Here is a 7,275-nt window from a genome sequence, read left to right as displayed (position 1 = left end):
CTAATGGGCCAAGCAGTGATTTAATTAGTACAGTTTTTTCGTGGTTATTTCAGGTCTGAGCTGCAGGGCAGCCTGGAAACAAACTGCTTCCTTACAACACTGGGTGAGCTTTCTTCTTTTTGTTCTAGAATTATCAGGTGTTCCCTTAACTCACTAGTGTGAGATTTTTCTAGCTTCTTTATGTAGGCATTTAATGCTGTGAACTTTCATCTTAACACTGCTTTCATTTGTCCTATATATTTGGGTATGTTGTGTGGTCATTTTCATTGAATTTTAGGAACTCTTTAATTTCTTCCTTTATTTCTTCCTTGACCCATTGATGATCTGGGTAAGTATTGTTTAATTTTCATTTGTTTCTGTGTTTTCTGAAATCAGTGTTGCTGTTGAATTCTAACTTTAAGCCACAGTGATCCAATAAGATACAAGGGGGTTATTGTAATTTTTGTATCTGTTGAGGTTTGCTTTGTTATTGAATATTTGGTCAATTTTTTGGTAAGGTTCCATGAGGTGCTGACGAGAAGGTCTATTCTTTTCTGTTTGGATGTTCTATAGATGTTCTATAGATGTCTGTTAATTCCATTTGTGTCATAACATCTTTTAGTTCCCTTATTTCTCTGTTAATTATTTGTCTGGCAGACCTGTGCAGTGGTGAGTGTGGGGTGTTGGAGTCTCCCACTATTTAGTGTATGGGGTTTAATGTGTGATTTAAGCTTTAGTAGTGTTTCTTTTACATATGAGGATGCCCTTGTATTTGGGGTATAGATGTTAGGTGTTGAGATTTCCTCTTGATGGATTTTTCTTGTGACTAATATGAAATGTCCACTTTTGTCTCTTTTGATTGATTTTAGTTTGGAGTCTATTTTGTCAGATATTAGGATAGCTACACCTGCTTCTTTCTTAGGTGCATTTGATTGGAATATTGTTTCCGATCCTTTACTCTGAGGCAATATCTGTCTTTGAGCTTGAGGTATGTTTTTTGTATGCAGCAGAAGGATAATTTCTGGTTTCATATCTAATCTGTTAGCCTGTATCTTTTTAAGGTGAGGTGAGTCCATTTATATTAAAGGATATTAATGACCAGTGATTGATAGTTCCTGTTATTTTAGTTTTCATTGTTGGTGATGTTATTGTGTGTGTGTTTTCCCTTCCTTGAAATTTGCTGCTGTGTGATCATCTATTGTTTGTGTTTTTCTGGATTTAGCCAATTTCCTTGTGTTAGCGTTTTCCTTCTAGTACTTTGTGTAGGGCTGAGTTTGTGGTTAGGTATTAGTTAAATCTGGTTCTGTCATAGAATCTTTTCTTGTCTGTGATTGAAAACATTACTGGGTATAGTAGTCTGGGCTGGCATCCATAGTCTCTTATGTCTGCATAACACTTGGCTAGGGCCGTATGGCTTTCATTGCTTCCATTAAGAAATCAGGTATTCCTGTGGAACAAAGTAAAAATAAATAAATAAATAAATAAATAAATAAATAAATAAATAAATAAATATCAGGTGTAATTCTGGTACGTCTGCCTTTATATGTTACTTGACCTTTTTCCTTTGCAGCTCTTAATATTCTTTCTTTATTCTGTATGTTTAGTGTTTTAATTATTATATGATATACTTTTTTTATCCAGTCTATTTGGCATTCTGTAAGCTTCTTGTATTTTCATATACATATCTATCTTTAGATTGAGAAAGTTTTCTGCTATGATTTTGTTGAATATATTTTCAGTATTTTTGAGTTGGATTTCTTTATTTTTCTATCCTTATTATTATTAGGTTTGTTCTTTTCATGGTGTCCTGGTGTGGGAGGTCCTTCTGTCTAGGTGTTGCTTTTATTGGTTAATGAAATAAAGAACTGGCTTGGCCTATAGCATGAGAGAAGGAAAGTGGAGTGAGAGAGACGCCATGGAGCTGCCACCAGGTGCTGCATGTTCATTCCCGTCTGCTTAGCTCTGAAATAATCACACAGAAACTGTATTAATTAAATCACTGCTTGGCCCATTACCTTTAGCTTCTTACTGGTTAACTCTTACGTATTAATTTAACCCATTTTTATATTAATCTGTATATCACCACAAGGTTGTGACTTACCAGCAAAATTTCAGCACATCTTTCTCCATCGGTGGCTCCATTGGTAGCATCTCTCTCACTATGCCTTCCTCCTCTCATGCTATAGGCCAAGCCAGTTCTTTATTCATTAACCAATTAAAGTAATACATAGACAGAAGAACTTCCTACAGTGTTCCATATTTCCTAGATATTTTGCATTAAACTTTTAGATTTAATGTTTTCTTTGACCAATGAGTTGATTTCCTCTATTGTATCTTTAGAGTTTAAGATTCTCTCTTCAAGCCGGGCGGTGGTGGTGCACGCCTTTAATCCCAGCACTCGGGAGGCAGAGGCAGGCGGATCTCTGTGAGTTCGAGACCAGCCTGGTCTACAAGAGCTAGCTCCAGGACAGGCTCTAAAGCTGCAGAGAGACCCTGTCTCGAAAAAACAAAAACAAAAAAAAAAAGATTCTCTCTTCAACCTTTTATATTCTGCTGTTCATGCTTGTATTTGTGGTTCCTTGTCACTTTCTCAAATTTTGTGCTTCCAGAATTCCTTTGATTTGTGTTTTCTTTATTGTCTCTATTTCAGTTTTCAAGACTTGAATCACTTTCTTTCAGCTGTTTAATTGCTTTTTCTTTTTCTTTAAGGGATTTGTTGATTTCTTCCAATATTTTGTTTGTCTTTTCCTCTATTTCTTTGAGTGAATTTTCACTTCCTCTTTAAGAGCCTCATACATTGTCCCAAAGTTATTTTTTAGATCATTTTCTTCTGCTTCATCTATATTAGGGTGTTCAAGTCTTGCTGTTGTGGAGCCAATAGTTTTTGTTGGTATCATATTACTCTTTGTGGCGCTGAGTATGTTCTTACCTTGTCTACCCATCTTTTCCTTTGATTGGTAGAGTTGGGGCTGTGTCTCTGGTGATCAATCTTCCAGGTGCCAGTGGATTCAAAGCTCAGAAGGTTGTTCCTTATGGTGCAGTCAGGTCAACGGTTCCAGTTACCCTGGAGGTTTTCCTGAAAGTTGCTGGGCACTCCAGGTGGTTGCTCTCCAATCCCAGAAGTCATTCAGGCCTGCTTTCATGAAGTTCACTTGCAAGGACCTGTTTTTATGGAGGTCCCTGACTTGCTTCCATTCTGGCAGAGATCTTTGGTTTAGGCCTTCTTCCTCTGAAGCTGTTCCTATGAACCTACTCCTGTGAAGGTTGCTCTGCACTTTGCTTTTATTTGTTATAGCTAAAGTCTCACTGGCCTTGTGTCTCAGTTTCATTTTTATTGAAAATATTTCTTTTTCATATTCTGATCACAGTTTTGCCTCCCTCATCTCCTCTGTGATCCTCCTTATCTTCCCTCTTCCACACCCATCCAACTCCTTGCCTTCTTTTTCTCTGTGTCTCTTTAGAAAACAAGCATGAAAATAGAACAGAATTTCTTAAAAAACAAAGAAACAAAAAGCACAAGAAACACATATGGAGAGATGCCAAAATAAAACCGCTAAAAATCACAAAATCAGAAATCATAATATACTTGTGAAATAGCAGTAATGTAACAATGCCCAGACAAAGCAATATGAGACAAAAAGCCAACAAAAATCATTGAGTTTGTTTGGTGTTTGCCATCTAATGCTGGTCCTGGGACCTGCACTTAAGTGTGGTTTTCATACCTGGTGAGACTCCTTTAGGAAAACAATTATTTCTTTGTGAGTGGTTGTCAATTAGAAATAGCTACTTGGTTAGGGATAGGAGCTTGTGTCCATTTCCCCTCTCAGCAACTGGGACTCCATGTGTCTTTGACCTGTGTAGGTTTTGTGCATGCAGCCATGGTCCTGTGAGATCATACGTGCGTCAGTCCTGTGGTGTCTGGAAGACACAACCTTTCCTTGGTGTCATCCATCCCCTCTGGCTCTTACAATCTTTCTGCCTCATCTTCCTTACAGTTCCCTGAGCCCTGAGGGGAGAGGTTTGATGCAAACATCCTATACAGGACAGAGTGTTTCAAGGTCTCTGACTCTTTACACATTATGGTTTCTTCTTCAGATAAAATGTAGTTAACAAATGTTGTCTACTTCAGCAAGTGCCTGAGACTCTGACAAATGTAAGATGAACACAGTGTCCAGGATACAGTAAATACTTGATAAACTTGAGCAACGTTAGCATTATACATCATGTAGATTTGTCAAATTGTCTGCCAGCCATTAGGTCTCCTCATTCTGTCTACTTTGCATTGCCTTCACATCCTTGTCCTGAAGTTTCATACCCTCCCTGATCTGTGATAGCTCATCCCACTATTCGCAGACTAGCAGTTCATTTTACAATCTATCACTTTTCTCTCAAAAGTAGTATTAATTATGTCTTGGGGTTATTGGCCTCATCTTTCAGACAGGATGCCAAAGTTCACTCAGTTGAGAAAAATATTGCCTTGTGGAAAAATTTTACAGACTTGCTTCTGACTCAGCATCCCAGCAATAAGCCTTGCAGTTAAATAGTAAGCAATGACTTCATTCTGTTCTCTAGGTAGTAAGTACTTCTTCCTCTCCATCTTTGCAAGCTACAGAAATCAATTTGAAAAAATCTAAAACTCCTAATGATTATATATTTCCCATGCACTCTGTGTTTTTGTAGGAATTAGGAAAGTCTACAGATTCTTCATAACCACATCCATGTGTCTATATTAATAACCCAAAAGTAAACAAAGATGATGTAATATAGATTACTTGATGAAGAGAGTCAATGTAAAGGGAATACAAAACAAAAGGAGGAAAGAACATGGGATGAACAAAAGATGCTCAAGCACTGTTGTACAGTTTGTTTTTCTCTGATTATTGAGGGGAAAATGGCAGAGAAATAGTCCTAAGCATATACCCATAACAACGCCTTTCAGAAGAAGGCACTGGTACACACGTTGATAAGAGGAGTGACTAGATATATGTCAAAGCACTTGAAAGAAGAAGATCCTCGAAGTTTTTGGAAGTAGCTATAGAGCCATTCATACTCTGGGTGTTCCACACCTTCTGGTCTCATGAATGTGCTCTTGGACATGCAGAGAGCAAGCTACATATATTACTGCACCAAGATGAACTCAGAACTTTTAAGCTAAAACAAAATGAAGCCAGAAATAATGTAAATACGCCAATGCCAAAAAAAAAAAAGCCAGAGCAGAATGCTAAAGCACAAAATTGAACTCCTAGCATTCTGGAGGATGACACAGAAGGGTTATGAGTTTGAAATCAGTGTGGGCTGCATAGGCTATATTCAAAAGTGGGGGAGTGAAGGCGGAGCCGGAAGCCAGAGAGCGAGCAGAGGGCAGTTGCTGCTTTTTTAAAGAAGGAGAGACCACGCCTCAATGGGTTGGTATCTCAGCAGCTATTGGCTGAAGGAGTGGAAGGAGCTCCCGCAACAGGGGAGAAAACAAAGGGACAGAAAGATAGGCACATTAAATATTTTTTGTGGTGACTGATACTTTGGAACAGTCTTCCAAAGCCTTCCTTATCTCTCTGTTTTTATAATAGACAATAGTTTCACTGCCACCAAACGAAAGTCATACAGACTGTCTTCATAGCTAGATCTGTTTGAGGTCCTTCCTGAACATTTTAACACAATTCGTCCTGCAGAAAAATAATAGTGGTTGTATTTTTTTTTCTTTAACTTTGCTCATTCCACAGACTAGAAGGTCACCGGAAAGGCCATCGGTCAGGTTCAAATGAGACGCTAAGCTAAACATCAACTTTGATGGCAACCAACACTGCACTTAAACATGGAAAATCAAAACTGCAATTTGGTCTGTGAAACTGCAAACAATCCTCACAGAATGGAGGGAAGACGGAGGCACTTAGACAAGCAAATGTCATTGCACAAGTAACTTTCTGATGAATTAGTGTAGAAGAATATTTTTTAAATGGGAGGGAAGGATAGGCCACTATGGAATATTTATATAACTGAAACATAAATAACATCCTACAAGGTAGTTTCCACATGAGGATTCTTTACTTACTAAACCCTAGCAGTAATATCCATCCATGGATTCACTAAGTAAAGCAAAAGGTATTGTTATTCTGCATTGAAATAAAATAAAAGCATAATCAACAATGAGTATAGCAATGAGCATTTTGTAGAGTGTTTTTATGCCCATTATTTACTTTGATCTTAATGAGAACTTCATAGCTCTATTGTGATGCTTGAGATAGATCACAGTGTAAGTTTTCCATCATATATCCAAAGACAATGTATATTTTATCTATTTTTAATTTAATAAATTAATTCATTTAACTCTTTAAAGTTTTTGAGAGAAAAAGTCTCTCCCTCTCTGTATCTATCTCCGTCTGTCTCTCCCTGTCTCTCTCTGTCTCCATTTCTCTCTCTCTCTCTCTCTCTCTCTCTCTCTCTCTCTCTCTCTCTCTCTCTCTCTCTCTCTCTCTCTCTCTCTTGATATATGGGTTATATGAAATCTGTGTATTTTTTGGTTTAATGTATGTATTGAATATATATGTACATATTTTTGGGTGTGCAGGAACATGTGCTCATATATGTACCTATAGAGTCCAGAGGTCAACTTCAGAATGTTTTCCTCGATTTTAGATTTATCTATTTTTATTTTATATGTGTGAGTATTTTGCCAGCATGTATGTGCACCACTTGCATACCTGATGCCAGGAACAGTCAGAAGAAGGCATCAGATCACCTTCTCTGGAACCGGAGTTATACACTGTTGTAGACTGCTACGTGTATGCTGGGAACAGAACCTAGGTCCTCTGCAAAAGTAACAAGTGTTCTTAACTGTTGATGCATTACTCCAGCCCCTTATTTTTGTTGGGTGTTTCTTAAAAGCACGATTTTTGTATGTTTTTCATATTAGGTAATTACTATTTTTATATTGTGAGGTCAACTATTTTTGTTTTGCTTTGTTTTTTTTCCTTTTTTCAAGACAGGGCTTTTCTATTTAATAGCCATGAATGCCCTGGAACTCACTTTGTAGATCAGGCTGGCCACAAACTCTCAGAGATCCACCTGCCTCTGCCTTCCGAGTGCTGGGATTAAAGGCATGTTCCATCATGCCCAGGAAGTTTACTCTTTCTTATTGCTTCACCCTCATTTCTACACTAGGTATTTTTGTTCACACTGCTGCAGGAGAAGAGAGAGAAATGCTTCATTACTGGAGGATAAGTCCAGGCTCTTTCTGTGTTCTCTTCTGATATGTGAAAAGTTTTCACTACCTGCTGGAAACTTTCTTTTTTTATATGG

Source organism: Arvicola amphibius, chromosome X, assembly GCF_903992535.2.
Source record: "Arvicola amphibius chromosome X, mArvAmp1.2, whole genome shotgun sequence".
Lineage (NCBI taxonomy): Eukaryota > Metazoa > Chordata > Mammalia > Rodentia > Cricetidae > Arvicola > Arvicola amphibius.
This window is presented reverse-complemented; position numbering follows the sequence as displayed.